The sequence below is a fragment of the Dermacentor variabilis genome, chromosome 5 (genome assembly GCF_050947875.1).
Source record: "Dermacentor variabilis isolate Ectoservices chromosome 5, ASM5094787v1, whole genome shotgun sequence".
Lineage (NCBI taxonomy): Eukaryota > Metazoa > Arthropoda > Arachnida > Ixodida > Ixodidae > Dermacentor > Dermacentor variabilis.
This window is the reverse complement of record NC_134572.1, coordinates 18,096,789-18,114,155: the sequence shown is the minus strand read 5'-3', so window position 1 is coordinate 18,114,155 and position 17,367 is coordinate 18,096,789.

The following is a 17,367-nucleotide window of genomic DNA, read 5'->3' as shown; positions in this document are numbered from 1 at the left end:
GAAGCCAGTCATATAATACTGAAACACAAGGGCATCTGTAGTAACAGAAGGGAATATTTATGACGAGGATATAGTCGAACCGGGCCGCAATATGTTGGCCGTCATTGATCTGGAGCCGCACAGCTCACCATTCATACTCCAGATCTGTATCACGGAGGAATTTTAGGAGTAGCCGAAAGACGTATCTCCTGATTATCCAGTGCTCTCGTGGGAACAAAATGTCAATTGCGTTTGTGTGCGTGAGGCACCTTGTGCTGCAGTCTGTTTATTGGTGTACCTTCTGTGACAAGTGGCTCTGCGGGATCAAACGGGAAAAGATAGTTCAATGAGGCCCAACTGTAGAGGTCGGAGGCGGCACTTCTATGGCTGCTCTATTTCACTTATGTAGAGAAAATATAAATTTGTTTCGTCTCATTTGTTGTGTCACGCCTGTTTTTATGACTTAACCATAAAACTGGTGGACGCAATGTAGCCGCATGTGAGCTGACATGACCCTGGCCACCGCTTGAACTGTGCCCATGTATCAAAGTGAATGTCAGTGAATATATATATATATATATATATATATATATATATATATATATATATATATATATAATCATATTATAAGAAGCCAACAAACAGAAACACCAAGGGCTACACAGGGAAAATTACTTGTACTCAGTAATTGACATAAAGAAATTATAAATTCATGGAATTGAAAGTGCATGAAACAACTTGCAGCAGGTGCGGAACGATCCTACATCTTCGTATTACGCGTGCGACGCTCTACCAATTGAGCTACCGCGGCGCCATCTTCGCATCCACTTTCTGGGGTATTTATGTGTTACTACTAGAACTAACTCTGGGAGTGTTAGCCAGCGCCACCACTCGCAAAACTTGACGGTGGATGTGGATCATCCCTTCTGCCGTAGGCGTCACGAAAACGTGATCTTTTTCGGTGAAGGCAACTGGTCAATATATATATATATATATATATATATATATATATATATATATATATATATATATATATATATATATATATATAATGTGCCTTGAGCGGCCAGATGCGCGTCAATTTCGGATGTATTCGTGGGCTTCTTTCACGCTCGAAAAAACATTTATGTACACCTACTGAGCAAAAGAATGCTGTATAGAGGGTTTTTCATGTTGCTCTACAATTTTCTCTTCGACACTTTTCATCTAATCATAATATCTGAGAAGTTAAAATTTAAATTAAGGGGGTTTACCTGCCAAAACGACAATCTGTTTATGAGGCACGCCGTATTTGGGGATTCCGGAAATTTAGAGAACCTGGGGTTCTTTAGCGTGCACCTAAATTTAGCTACATGGGTGCTATTGCATTTCGCGCCTATCGAAATGCGGCCGCCGTGGCCGGCATTCGTTGCCGCGGCCTCGTGCTTAGCAGCCCAACACCATAGCCACTAGGCAACCACGTCGGGTTTATTTGAGAAGTTGATTAATTAATTTAGACTAATTGTGTATTTAGGGGGAGTTAAAAAATAGTCTGGGTATCTCCAAGCGCCGGCAAACAACATTACCTTGGTTCTGTCCCCCTACGCGTCATTTGCACATTTTTAAATCTTGGTGCATCATATACGTTCACTAATAAATTTTCTTGGAACCTTCACATTGACTACACATGTCCTTCCGCCTTTCGGAAGCTAACCTATCTGCGACACAAACTAAGAAATGCCCCTTCAAACGTTAAGCTACTCACTTACCTAACCTATATCCGGCCAAAGCTTGAATATGCTTGCGTTGCATGGAATCCCTATACTAAAGTCAATGTTAATAAACTTGAGAGAATACAGAGAAAATCTGTTCGTTTTATTTATTCTAAGTTCAAAAGTTCGGATTCCCCGTCAGAGTTGATGTTGGCTAACGATATTCCTTCGCTTGAACAAAGAAGACAGAAACACAGGCTAGAATTTTTACATAATCTAATTAATAACAAATTGGCTCTGGACCCTTCACTATATGTAAGTCATCTCTCCACTAGGTATACACGACACCATCGTTCGGATACACTGACACCTATCTATGCTAGGACAGACAGCTATAAGTTCTCCTTCTTTCCCCGAACTATTTCTGAATGGAATTCGCTGCCCGCCCCTTACAACATGTGACTGTGTTTTATGTAAGTTTTTATTGTCTTGTTTTTTCTGTATAGAATGTGTTCTTCCTCTTGAATGAGCGGGGCAGGTGCTCGGCTCTCAAACACCCTTGCCTTTTATGTGCAATTCCCTTGCCTTTTTTTACATCGTTATGTTTGCACCATTAATTGATATAGGTATTGCGTTTTGATCTTTTTACTAAATGTTTCTGTGAGCAATATATCATTGTAGAGTCTTTATATTTTATGAATGTATACGAACGTATCTTGTATATGTCTTGTACTCAATGTCTGCCCGTCCTGCAAGGACCACAATGTGGTCTGCAGTATGGACTAAATAAATAAATAAATAAATCATAGTTGCAAGACCCTGCATATATATATATATATATATATATATATATATATATATATATATATATATATATTTATATATATATATATATATATATATTTATGGTAGGTGCTTTGAATATGCCAAGAGCTGCGCGATTATGATATACACAATGGTCACATAAACACATAAAGTGCCCACATATGGTAACACACCCACATTCACAATATAGATACATTTACACAGTTTCGTTAAAGCTTGTGGCCTGCAAAAACATCTGCAGCGCAATCGTGACGCGTAACGCGCAGGTGGTTTTTTGCCATGTGCCGAAAATCTGCTATAGTTCCAAGCTCGAGTCCTGTTTTAATTGTCGTGCCGCCTTCAAAGACTGTCTCAGAGACAAGTAGCGGCGGCAGTCGCACGAAACATGGTGCAGGTCTCCATGAACGTCGACATTCGTGGTGAGATTGTTTGTGTCGGAACGGATTGATGCGTGACGTAACTCGATAGGTAGGTGTGGTTTGGATAAACAAACTGGCTCTTGCGCTGATGGGTGCGAGTTGAGTTGGTGCAAAACGGCGTACAGGTATGCTACACAAGGACGAAGAGGCGCGTCCCAAACACCGCTGCGCGACCAGGGATGTTTGTTCCAATCCAGTGCAACAGGAATGCGCTGAAGGAAAAGGTGAGGAGGAAACGAGAGAGCAGCGTTCGTAAGCGGCGGCGCACGGCAGCGTGCAGCCAAATAACAGTCGTGGAAGGCTGTCAGGACACAGTTCGGTAGTCAGCAAAACCGGTTGCTTTGCGTGCGCAGGAAGAAAGCAAAACAAAGCAAAACAAAACACAGAGACAAACAAGGAAAAAATTACACGCAGAATCTCCTGTGGGAGTTATCTAAATGGTGCGTAAACATGAGCTACTAATCAATTGTTGTTTCGTCGTCGTATGCTGCTGCGTTTGGTATAATTGCGAGAAACACCGCGAAAGGATCGTGAAACGGAGAGGCGCAGTTGAAACACCGAAATGTTAGCTAAGACCAGCATGAGACGACGAAGAAGAGGCGAGTAGTAGCAGTGTTCACTCATGTTGCATGATGATTATGTTTGGATGATACCACTGCTTCGTGGAAGATGAGAACTGGCCGATGCGGGCTGTAGTACGTGACGTAATTGAGCAGTGTACGTCTACGTACGAGTGGAACTCGTACGTAGACATGGTCGATGACGCTGCCTCCTCTCTATGAGAACCATTATCAACCGTGATCAACCGTACTACCCCGCGGCGGCCTTTGGCACGACCCCGCGGACCCTATCTTGAGAGCGATCTGAGATGGGGATTTAGTGCGCTGCTGAGTGCCGACAGCTTTTTGAGCGCTGTGTTGTCGCCGATTAATTCGCGTTGAAGCGAGAGGCTGCTGCTTCGGGCCCCATATCTTGAAAGCGATCGTCTTACGTGACGGACGGACGGGTTTCCTTGTTGGGAAGGCATAGAAATGCTTACGCATTTAACAAACACGGCGAACGCACTTGCCTGGTAAATATGAACTCGGGAAACATGCGATGTAATTAGCGATACAGGACGCAGCCATTGATGCAATTGTGCTTCGTGCACGGGTCGTGCAAGGGTGCCCTGACAACGCTTCTGAACGAAGCGACGCGGCGATTTATGCGGCAACTATACCGTGGTGCGAAACGTGGTGGAGCGAAGCATTCATGCAATTACGCATTGCGGCGACGACTGACAGCAAGAACCTATTAGACGCGTTGTTAAACTAGGAAAATAACTTATTTTCACGTGTTTCCTTATAACCCGTCAGGTGATTTTTTGAATGAAGCTGTTGGTAGAAACAGAACCTAATGTTGCCTTTCACGCTCTACAGCATTATCAAACACCTAGACAATTACGCGCCGAAGAAAGCTTCGCTTTAATATCACTGGGGCCCTTCGCTGGTCATTGGCGCAGTGATTCGTTCACTGTGTAAGCTGTCGTACGCGTATCAACAAAAATGACATGACGTACGGTAAGATAGGTGCTTTAATGCTTCATTGCTTTCCTGCTCTTGATAGGATTTATTAGGTTTGCCGTGAGCGTTTGCTTGCCCAAAAAAGAATGAATCCTATACATTCTGCAGTCATGAGAGTCAGCGTTTGCAGCGTCCCATCCCATACCCGGTGTAAGACGGACGCACTGAAGGCGAATGTAGAGGACACCATGAGGCACTAAGTGTGCCAGCCTTGCTAAATCATCACAACTTCTATCAGTGTGCGACGCCGTTTAGCTTCGGACTCGGGGAGATGCGAGATAGGCTCCACATTCGAACATACGATTGTCTAGGCACATATCCATTGCTTTACATTGCATCAAAATATATTATTTCGTTTCGTTACTTAGTTAATATATGAAGTTCATGACTGTTTGATGAATGGTGAGCTCAAATGGCACAGGCAGAGGTGTTTTATTTTACTGGGGTGGCATATTTTACTTAGTGCTTGCTCTGGTTCGACAGGCTTCTTGTTTGCAGCATCTTGTGTGTCATACGTGCCTCCAACATGTCGGGTTACAGAAAAGTTTACTTTAAATATCAGGTTATGTTGAAGACATTGATATATAAGCGTTGTGTAGCTCAGGTATATACATAAGAATGAAATCCGAGAACTATGTCAAAGCTTGATTGACACCAAATTTCTTGCAAAGTCAAGTGAACCTGAGAACGTAAGAGCACTTCACGGAATTTGCACTTTCCGCGCTTCATATTGGGTCACGTACGGTACACGCATGGACTTAAAGGCGCAGGCAAACAGAAAATAATTCGCGTGGTTATTTCTACGTTTTGTGCACTAAGGACGCATTTGTTCGACCTTGCCCAAAAAAGTACCGGGCATTTTTGGCAGCGATGGAAACTACCGTCAATTTCACCAAGAGAAGGTTATGGCCTGGTTTTGAGTACATGTGCAAAATGCCTATTTTCTACATTGTAAATCGTGGCAGTTCGCACTTTTGTTTGATGACCCCATTCTTTCTTTCAGTGACTATAATTGGACCATGCGAGAAATCTTACAAGCACATGACATCACCATGCGGCGCCTTTTGGGCTCGCCATGCTACCTTTGGTTCCACGTTAAAGAATTTAGTTAAGCTATAGTGGATATCATAGACGGGCTGTGATCAGGGGTAGTTTTTATGGTGGAAAAGGGGCGAAATGATGTGAGGAAACTACCGAACAGGAAATAGCGCGTAAATATATCTAGAGAAGACATGCACGCTATTTAAAGAATGTAGCAGAGTGCGCAAACACATTTGCCCAAAGCCCACCAAATAAAATTGGAAATAGTACTGCCAAAATTCAGGCTTACTTTAACATGGACGCGAAGAATTCATGTTCATTTCTGCACAGGGCCATATACGTAATTGCTGATACGAAATTCTTTCAGATACAGTATGTCTCAGTTAACTCACGTACCAAGGCATCTTTGCTTTTGCGGAATGTGTGGATATTACAAAGATTTGACTGACACACGCATGAACCACAGTGCATAGAAAAGTTTGAAGTAATCCCATTATTAATTGAAAGATCGTGCTCCCTTGCTCTGTGATTAGCCGTTACTTGGCAAATGTTGCCTACTGGCAACATACCAGAAAAGTTTTTTTCTTGCCGAGTTTCGGTATTGAGTACGAAGTTTCTGGCTAAATGTCTTCGGTCAACGCTGAATGACAGGCAGCAAGCGCCATTTGTTGTTTTAGATCAGGAACACAGGACGAGGAAGTCTGGCACGCAATTGGCTTTCTTTTCAAAGCATAGGTTGAGGCAACAAAAGCAGCAGCATGGCCAAAGGAGACAGAACGACGCAAGATCTCCCGCTGCAGTGGTTTCACACCCGCGATGTAAAACAAATGAAATGTACACCTATGATGTCGTCTGAGGAGAGCTGTCTGAACAAATTCCAAACGAAGCCATAGGTTGTTTGGGGTGACGCCCACCTCCAGTTCCCTGCCTGGGGTTCTTCTCTTATGGCTGTAAATGTATTGCGCAAATTAAATTTTTTTTGTTCGTTATGCTTATTGTCGATGGGTTTTGCACTTTTAGATAGGAAATGACAATTTCGTTCGAGTTTTTATATATACTGTCATTAAGGGTTAATGCAGCGGCTTCTTTGGCCACTATAAGCACTACTGCACGTGAGCGAGATTTCATACACCACGCCAACAACGCGGATAACAAAAGGCCTAGCACGCTTCTTTACATGCAGGGATAGTTTCTGCTGTAATGGAATGCTTGGACGCAAGCCAGACAGCTTCTCTGGCGCTGAGGAAACAGTAGAAACAATGTGCCTATTAGTCACTTTCTTTATATTGTGATTTTCTGCAGAAAAGTTACAACCTGCGGACTATTAAAAACGGACGACTAGGTTTTGTGCTTTCACTTTAATTTCAGAGGGAGGGTTTCAGCTAGTCCAACCAGGGCAAGGTTTCCCGGATGGATGTGAGCTGATCATTAAAACTTTTGTGCATCATCTGGCTGCAAGACTTTGCCAACGCCGCAGCGAGACAGATTGGAGTAACAGCCCTGTTGACAAGTTTAGCGTGGCCGAGTCAAACGGCAAAAGCTCCTTGTATGAACGAGCACAGTACGGCCAGCAGACATGCCGCTAAGAAAAAGCCAGGCTCAAGTCTAGAAACTACAATTTGTCATTTCTAGGAAACTCATGCGTAAACGAAAACCTTTACTATGCTGTCCAAACAGCTCTAAACCTTCATTCATTGTATTAGTCACCTAAACGTTAGCTCTTGGTATCATTAGAAGGTCTCTAAATACCTTAAGCACCTTTGCTTCGTCAAGGGCCTGAGCCATCTCGTGGTCGGTAGCAGATAAAAACGTAAGACCGCGACGACACATGTAGTAATACAGATAATACGTAAAGATAATAGGTATAGGCATTTGCCTCTACATTGGATAGGAAGGGGGGAGGCACATTTATTTTGTGAAAAACAAATGTCGGGCAAAGTAAAATCAGGCAAGAAAATATGCCAGTTTGTCTCCTTTTTTTGTTTCATGATGTGGCATGCGCAACGCTGGTGTGTGCAATTCCTTTGCGCATTTATTCAATTCATTTGCGAGTCAGTGAATGCAGGGGCCTCTTTTATCGGGATAGGAATAACATAGACACTCCAGGTGCAATTCTGCTTTCTTCATCGCCGTCGGCGCCGCCGTGATGTTCCGTATAAAGACCAAGGACGATAACACCGTCACCGCGCGTCGTATGCTGTATGCGAGTGAAAGCCTGTGAGGGTGAGCCGATGAGGGCGGCTCAATCTAGCGCGCGCAAGGGGTGGGAAGCGCGCTGCCTTCCATCGTGTGCAAGACACTGAGTGGAGGTGCGTTTTACTCCGGCGGCTGCTGCGTATGGCGTGGCCACGTGATCCCCATCAAGAAAGCTATCTGATATAGGGCAGAGTTCTGATAGCTTCGTGTGCGCTGTGTTTTTGCCGCTTAGTTCGCGTTGAAGCGAGAGGCAGCACGAGGGTCAAATCGCTCGCTGCTGCCGCCGTGCTTCTTCACTCCGTCGTTTGGATAGCGAGTTTCGGCGTCCATCGAGTGACATGCGTTCATGTTTGCTTGTGCGCGCCTGACACCATGCTTGTTGATGTAGTAAGTAAGCGAATGTTTACAAGTTTATGCGGCCGATAAAACTACTTTCCTTACTTCGTATAGCTGTCTGCTAATTTGCTGTCGCAATCGATGCTTCGCCTTCTGGGCGAAACTGCAACTTTTTTTCTAACTAAATTTTCTTTGCCAAACATCCCGGGTTTTGGTACAGGTACGTTCCTAAGTGTTTGGCGTTACTTGCCAAATAGGCATGTCCTTAATCTCGTCCCACAAAGTAGTGTCAGTGAATGCACCTATCTTCTGCGTAATGAAACAGTAAATCACAAAATAAAGCCTTACATAATTGGCGTTGAGCTTTCACTGTCTTTATTTTCTCAAAATTTGGCGTATTTTACGGCTATTATTCGCGCCCAAACTTCGCCACCGACATGGTTAAAAAATTTGACAGTTTCCCCTGAAGGGCGAAGCCATGACTGCGATAGCATAGTTTAGTATTGCGTTTGAACTTATCGGACGGTGTTCTAAATATAAACGTGTCTGACTAGCGAGGACGAAATATAAGCGGATGCGACAAAATTTCTTGATGCCCGTAAAATCTTTAACACGCCGTACAGGGTCTATAATGGCATTGCACAGGCTCTACTCTGCCCGTAAAGAGGGGCGCCAGTAAAATTAAATCACTCAGGTTTCAGCACTGACATTGTTTTGCACTTTTCAATAGTCCGGGAAGACGACATAAAAGGCATGTGCCATGAATTCAATTGTTTATGGCATTTGTTTGCATGCTGCCATTCAAACTTCTCAGTAATAACTAAGTCAATTACATTAGACCTGATATCAGCAACTTTAGTGATTGAATAGTGTATTAATATTGTTACGAGGAGGAAGCCCGATGCACAACTGTATTTACGACTATTTACATGGGGAAAAGTCACATGGGGAAAAGCTAATCGCGCAGGCTGGTACAAAGGCCGCAGCTCCAGGAGACAGCCTATCACTTTGTCTTCGTACCCCTATTGCTAGCACGGTCCTAGTCTAGCCGTAACATTACCACTGGGGGCTGGAGTGCCGTCTCGGCGCTTCTTAGGATGATAGCGAAAAAGTTGAACAGTACGGTTTTAAGCGGGACACGCTGCACGACGTCAGTTCGTAACCGGGACGAAGAGGGTGTGTCTTTGGGAGGGGCCATTTCGTAATTAAATTGACCTAATCGTCGCAATACCCGGTAGGGCCCGCTATAGCATGACAGCAGTTTTTCGGATAGGCCGACATGGTGAGCAGATCGAGATTTTCAGGAGAGAACTGAAAGTTCCGGTGCCCACTGTCGCAGCGAGTCTTTTGTGACGCCTGAGCCCCTGTAAGTCGATCACAGGCAGCCTGGCGAGTCACAGGAGCCCGACCAACGGTGTCATGGGCGTATTCCGTGGTATGTCGCGACACCAAAGCTAGCAAGGTGCCAAAAGGCAGAGTGGGATAGCGACCAAACAAGAGGTAGAAAGGCGAGAAGGAAGGAAGGAAATCAACTCTTTTCGAGGTCCTGCCGGCCACGAGAGCTTTGGGCTCTCATGGAGTGGGCGTCTCCCACGACGGAACCGGGAGGTTGAGTTTCCTGGCGGCGTCGTGGACCTGCTGGACGGCCCAGAGTTGGGGAGCTAGTTCTTCGCTCCGGATTGCTTCCTCAAACTTGCGCTTGTCCTGTTCGCAGTTTATGTGAGCTTGCGAGCACGGCGAGATTAAATGATAGACGTTAAGGGATGTGTTGCAATTGGTGCAATAAGACATGTCGTAGAGTTCAGGCATGTAATGGTGTAGTCGGTTTTGCGTGGGGTATGCGTCTGTTTTAGCATTCTGAGTGTAACCGCTTGAGCTCGAGTGAGTGTGCGGTGTGGCGTGCTATACTCTCTACGTTGTAGGTAGCACTGTTTCGTGATTTCATTGTATGTAGTGGGGGCGTCCTTGTAAAGGCGAGAAACTCGTGGTATCATGACGTGACGAATTGTAATTTCACATAGGGCAAAGTGCTGTCCCGATCGCGATGGTCTGCAGAAACGTACATAGACAACATCTGTGTAAGGGTGCGATTCAGGCGTTCAGCCAGTCCGTTCGTTTGTGGGTCATATGCGGTTGCGAGGTTGTGTTCGGTGGAGAAGGAACGAAGTACGCCTTCGACAACTTGGGACAGGAAGTAGCGGCCACGATCCGTCAGCAGCTGCCTTGGCACGCCATGGTGTCTGGCGTATGTGCAAACTTGAGTTGGTGCCGATGGGTCAAAGGGGCCTAATATCGAAGGCGTTGTTAACAAGAGATGCAGCGGTGGCCCAGAGGTAGAGCATCAGCCTCGTGTGCAAGAGGACCGTGGTTCAAATCCCGGTGCCGCGCAATTTTCCACCGGATAAAAAAAAGATCCGCGTGTTGATAAAATTGCATAAACAGGCGTGGAGTGCGGCCTGGTCCCGGTGACCAGAACCGGTAACGCGCTCTCCCTCACCAGACCAGGATTGTACACCCTGGTGCAGTACTTGGCCACAACCTCCTATATGAATAGAACAATCAAACACCGACCCTCAGACGCCAGCGGCTCAGTCCACAGCAGGCTCGACGATCTGTGGGAAGTTGCTGGCGAGGAAGCAGGCCATTCTTCCTGAGAAAGATTCCTTTCAGCTGACTCTCTTGTGCTGTTCAGCCCCTTTTTGGCCTGATTGGAGAATGTGGATGCTACAATGGAAGGGCCCCTCTCCTTTCCTGTATCTGCCTTTTTTGAGGAGGTTCGGTGACGCCGACACCGGATCGTTTCAGTTGCCTCCCTGTGTGTCGAATTGTCCCGAACCATTTGCTTGAGAACAGCGACCTCTTTCTTGGTGCAAGGGCAGTCCCTAGACGAGGCAGCATGACAACCATTACAGTTGCCACACTTTAGGACAGTAGCCCGGCACGTGTCCTCCGCGTGAGGTTCAGCATACAGGGGACACAGTAACGAGTTTGGACAGACCCCCTTGACATGTCCAAGCCTAAAGCACTGATGGCAGGGGAGAGTTATTAGTAGAGCTTGCAGAACGGAATAATTTGCGGATAATGAATACCTTTTTCCGCAAAGCAAAAGTGGACGTGGAGGAGTCCAAATGGCGAGACTAAAAATGAAATACACCTTATACTCTGCGCTAACCCTGGCATCATACAAGATGTGGACGTGCTCGGCAAGGTGCGCTGCAGTGACCATAAGATCTCGAATTAGCCTAGACTTGAGGGGGCAACGGAAGAAACTGGTACATAAGAAGCCGATCAATGAGCTAGCGGTAAGAGGGAAAATAGAGGAATTTCGGATCAAGCTACAGAACAGGTACTCGGCTTTAACTCAGGAAGAGGACCTTAGTGTTGAAGCAATGAACGACAATCTTATGGGCATCATTAAGGAGTGTGCAATAGAAGTATGTGGTAACTTTGTTAGACAGGATACCGCTAAGCTATCGCCGGAGACGAAAGATCTGATTAAGAAACGCCAATGTATGAAAGCCTCTAACCCTACAGCTAGATTAGAACTGGCAGAACTTTCCAGGTTAATTAACAAGCGTAAGATAGCTGACATAAGGAACTACAATATGGATAGAATTGAGCAAGTTTTCAGGAACGAGGAAGCCGAAAAGCAGTGAAGAAGAAACTAGGAATAGGCAAGAATCAGATGTATGCGTTAAGAGACAAAGCCGACAATGTCATTACTAATATGGATAAGATAGATATGGACATAAGGAGGTGGACCACTTATAGCCCCGAAGTAGAGAGTCCATCATTCTTTCGAAAGTTGCTGGGGCATTACAATGTCCGAAGGGCATAACCGTAAAATGGTAAAGGCCGTCCAGTGTAACAAAAGCGTACTTCTCATGGTCGAGTTCATCAACCGAAATTTGCCAATAACCGGAACGGAGGTCGATTGAAAAGTATTTCGTAGCGTCATTAGTCCGCGGGAGAGGGTACACATCCTTTTTCGTGACCTGGTTCAGTTGATGGTAATCGACAGAGGGCTCAATTACACTTTTGGTTAGCATCTTGTCTACTTCAGCTTGGATAACTAGGCGTTCTGCTTGAGACACGCGATAAGGTTGTCGGCGGATAGGACTGGCATCACCGGTGTCAATCTTGTGGGTCACAATGGAAGGCTGTCCCAGCGGGCGATCGTCAAAGTCAAAGACATCGCGATAAGACACCAGGACGTGACAAACAACTGCAGCCTGTTTGGGAAGCAGGTCTTGACCGACTATCATCGAAAATATGCCGGGATCGGACGTTGCGGAACTGATCGGACAGCAGGTGGCTGCAGACGAGCACGGAACATCTAATACAGAGATGGCGGAATCGTCGATGGGAGAACGTTGCTGAGCGACATGCCTTTTGGGATAACTTGCGTACTTAACTAACATTTAAAAAGGGAGAAATGCGTGGTTAACGGCGATAGTCACAATGGTATGAGTAATGACAACTGTGCGCAGCAGAAGGAAGGAAGGAAGGAGGGAAGGAAGGAAAACGTGGAGAAGGAAGGCAGGGAGGTTAACCAGTTTAGCTTAACCGGTTTGCTACTCTACACATGGGAGCGGGATGGGGGAGATAAAAGATGGGGAGAAGAGATAGAGAGCACATAACACGACACACACATCGTTGGTTAGAGTCTGTCACTATCACTATCACAGCCGCTTGTCCAAGCCCGTCTCCTTCATAAACCGAAGTAGTCCCTTCGTCACCTTCAGCTGCGATGTCTTCTGTCGGCGATATGTGAAAATGGTTGCAACTGACAATGGTCTATTGTCAAGGTGCGCTAGAACAGACGGATGCAATGTTCTGCGTAGCAGAACATTGGCATTAGGAGTCAGCACATAGTCGCCGTCAGGAGCAGGTGGGAAGCACATCAAAGGAAAGACATGGAGGCTTGAGGCGGCAACCGTGCGAAGTCCACAGAACATAAACGAGACTCAGCTGATTTTGGAGCACAGCAGTGAATAGACAGCTCGAGTGGGAGGAGGCTAGCAGCGCAGTCAATCAGTGCTGAATGGTCCGATAAAAAGTCGAGGCCGAAGATCAAGTCATGGAAACATCGCTGTAGAACAGCAAATAAGACGTCCAGTGCACTGTAACAATATAAGCCCATATACAACATGGAATACAGCATACATATACCTAAATACGAGGGACGTTTCGAATGTAAGTTTCTTCATTTATTTTCACACGGAAGATTTAGTGAGAAAAAAATTCACCAATGCATCAGGAACTATACACCTTGGACTATCTTTCCACATATATTCGCCACCGACATTGCGACATTGGTGGTAGCGTGCAGTCAGTTTGAAGAAACCACTCTTAAAGCTCGGTGGCCTTCGATGCAAGGAACTGTCGCACAGCCAGCTCCCCCTCAACACTGTTTTGGAAGTGACGTCCCGAGAGTGCAGCTTTCAAAGCAGGGAACAGGTGAAAGTCCAATGGGGCAAGATTGGCGCTGTAGGCCGGGTGATCCAATCTCTCCCATCCGAAGCGACGAACCTGATCTTGTGTGAGCCTTGCTGTGTGTGGTTTTGCATTGCCGTCCATGAGCACAACACCTTCAATCAAGAGCCCTGGTCTTTTTTATGGAATGGCGTGCCTGAGTTTGGTGACGGTGTCGCAGTAGGGTGCCACATTGATGGTCCCTTCATTGAGGAAATCGGGATTTGTACTCGAATAACCTCGAGCAGGCCGGTCTGCTGCTACTCTCTCTTCTTCGAAGCTTTACGCATGCGTCATTTCTCTTCCGCTGACGCTCCTCCCGTCATTGAATTAGCAACGGGCGTGGATTATTATGGCGATTGCTCGTATTTATTTATTGGCTACCCATTTGTTATCCATTGACATAACAATTATGGCTTCCCTACTGAAACCCCATCAAGTGAATTCCTTTTTTAGCGGATTTCATTCCATCATTCATTTTAACGCGAGGAGTCTTCGTAAGCACTTCGACTCAATCGATAATTTCCTCACATCGCTAACTAGTTCGTTTTCGCTAATTGCCATTACTGAAACTTAGTTGTCTGACGACGACAAAAATTTGTGTTGCTTCCCTAACTATATATCGGAATACTGCAATAGATTAACGAGCTGTCACGGTGGTGCGGCCATATTTGTTTCTCCTAATATTGCTTATCGAAGAAGACATGACCTATCCTTAACCATTACTAATTGCGAATATGTTTGGATTGAATTCAGTAACTGCTTTCTTGCTCAGGACAACAAGGATTTCATATTTGGCTGCATTTACCATTCTCCTTCATCATCAGTTAATGATTTCTGTACCAATCTTGATCATATCTTACACACTATATCACTAGAAAATAAGAATGTTGTTATAATAGGTGATATAAATATTAATTTACTCGATGAAACATCACCCATATGTATTCACTATACTAGTTTGTTTCATAGCTACGCATATGATTGTTTAATTGACGTCCCCACACGTGAAGTTTCTAACAGCACTGTTACATTTACTGATCATGCTCTTTCTAACCTCCTTCATTCACCAGAGGCCAAAGTTTTGCACATCGACATCACTGATCATTATCCCCTGCTCTTGCGCTTCAACTCCAACGTACGCCCTTACCCACCTTCACATACTAAAGATATTCTGGACAAAGTCGGCTTCATAACTGCTGTTACTAATACAAATTGGTCTGAAATTAAATCGCTAAACGGCCCACAGAAAGCCTTTCCCACATATTTTCTGGTATTATATCATACTTAGGACAGTTCACCTCCAAAAAGAAATGTAAAAAAACCGTAGCATTTTCTCCCAATGCATGGGTCTCGCAGCGGTTATTAACAGCATTGCGTAAACGGGATAACTTATGTAGGAAAACCAAAAGGCAACCGTTTCACATGAACTTACGTGCCAGATATAAAAACATCTGAAACACTCTTACCTGTAAACTAAAATCAGCTAAACGATTGTATTTCGAGCAAAAAATTTTGCAGGTGGCTAATAACAGTAAAAAGAAATGGGAGATTGTCAACTCTTTCTTAAACAAGAAAACGCGACTAAACCAAGTATCCAGAATTTTAAATGAGTCGAGCTCAATTCCCCTGCCGATATGGCTGAGGCTTCTAGCAGTTTTTTCTTTCCTAACAATTTACCTTACCCTACGCAGACCATCAGTATGAACCGTCTACCTCATTCATTCTTTTTATATCCTACAACGCCAGAAGAAATAACTGCAGTTATAAATAATCTAAAAGTGACAAGCGCTGGAATTGATGAGGTCTACCCTGCTAACATTAAATTAACTGTGCACTTAATTTCAGATATACATTCATTTAATGTTAATTTATTATTTAAGACTGGTTTATTTCCTTCCGGACTCAAGCGTGGCAAAATAATCAGAGTTTTTAAAAAAGGCGATAGCTCATTATTAAATAATTACAGACCTATTTGCATTCTACCATTTTTTGGGAAAGTTATGGAGAAACTAACTGAAGTACGGCTAACGAAATACCTTTTTAAATTTAATATTCTCTCTTCATGCCAGTTTTGTTTTCGCCACGTATATTCCACAGAACTGGCACTCATTCATCTTACTGATCAACTAAAGAGATTAATCGACGAAGGATTTCTCGCCGCCTCCGTTTTTATCGATCTAACGCAAGCACTTGATAGCATAAATCATAATATCCTTTTTTCGAAGCTCGAAGCAATGGGCATTTGTGGGCATGCTCTCTCACTACTAAAAAGCTACTTATATAACAGAGTTCAAGTTGTTTCCATTTCCAACGCTTATTCTCGAGAGCGAATTACTAACATTGGTGTGCCCCACGGATCTATCCTGGGGCCACTTCTGTTCTTGGTTTATGTTAATGATTTACATAACTGTCTTTCTTCCGCAAAATGCATTCTGTACGCAGATGACACCACTATATTCACATTTCATAAAGATTTCTCTCGTTAATAACTGAAATGCTGACTTAGAAAATATCCTAAGGTGGTGTAATGTTAACAAGTTATCAATTAATGCAACTAAGACTAAATTTGTTGTATTCTCTTCTCATCAGCGAAACATACCATCCATTCCACCTATCACTTTTGGTCCTCACCGCCTTCATCCAAGTTCATGTTCATCTTTCCTTGGTATTCTACTTGGTTGTAATTTGAAATATCACAATCATATTGCTCACATAAAAAATAAAATAGCTTATGGTATATGCATCTTAATCAAAACACGCCCTTACTTCACACGTGCCACATTACTCTCACTTTACCACTCTTTCGTCCACTCTCACATTACTTATGGCATAATATGTTGGGGTAACACCTATAATACTCACACTGCGCCTCTCCAGATAGTTCAGAACCGAGCCATAAGAATAATTACTTACAGCCCATGCTTTTCTAATGCCACTTCCCTACTACACGAGAATAACATTCTTACCATATCTGGACTCACCAAATACAACCTAGGTATTCTTTTCTTCAGATTTGTGAATAATGAGCCACCATCGATCCCATTATCACCTTCTAACCTGATGATTCATAGTACCACCAGATTTGCGTTGAATAACAATTTTCTTTTACCAAGAATCCGCACTAACTACGGTAAACAGACTGTAGAATTCACTTCTATATCAATATGGAACACCCTTCCTTCACAATGAAAAGCGCAATATCTTTATCACATTTTAAAAGAGAACTAAAAATGCATTTTTTATTGACAGATTAACGACAAGGATTACTGTAGCCGGTCTTTGTTCGCCTTATTTCTTTTTTTCTTTCTTTCTTTTCTTTCTAATTTTCTTTTGTTGTTGTAAATAAATTGTTCGTATTTTGTTTCCGCACAATTTTGCTGCTACCATGAGATATGCTAAATCTTGTTATTTTTTGTAATCAATCCTGTATTTTCTTCTGTAACCGTTCTTTTTGCTTGTATACTTCCTTATTATATGCTGTTGTTGCTTTTAGAGGTTAACTACAATAACTGTTCTTGTACAGGAGGTCCCGATACAGTCTGTGACTATGGGACCTCCTTCTGCATACTAAATACTTGTAATGTGACCCAACTTCTAATAATAAAATTCTAATTCTGAAATTCTGACTCTCATAGCAACACCGCCATTTAGGCATTACATGGGGAGGGGGGGGGGGGTGTTACACACAGCAATGTGAACAGCCTATGGCACTTTTATAATAAACAGTGGTACAATATGAAGCACAATCAATATCACTAAGGAACAAAAGCAGCACATCAAGATGTACGTGCGCATTGCCAACATAAAATAAACTAAGCTCATAGGGCTTTGATAGACGAA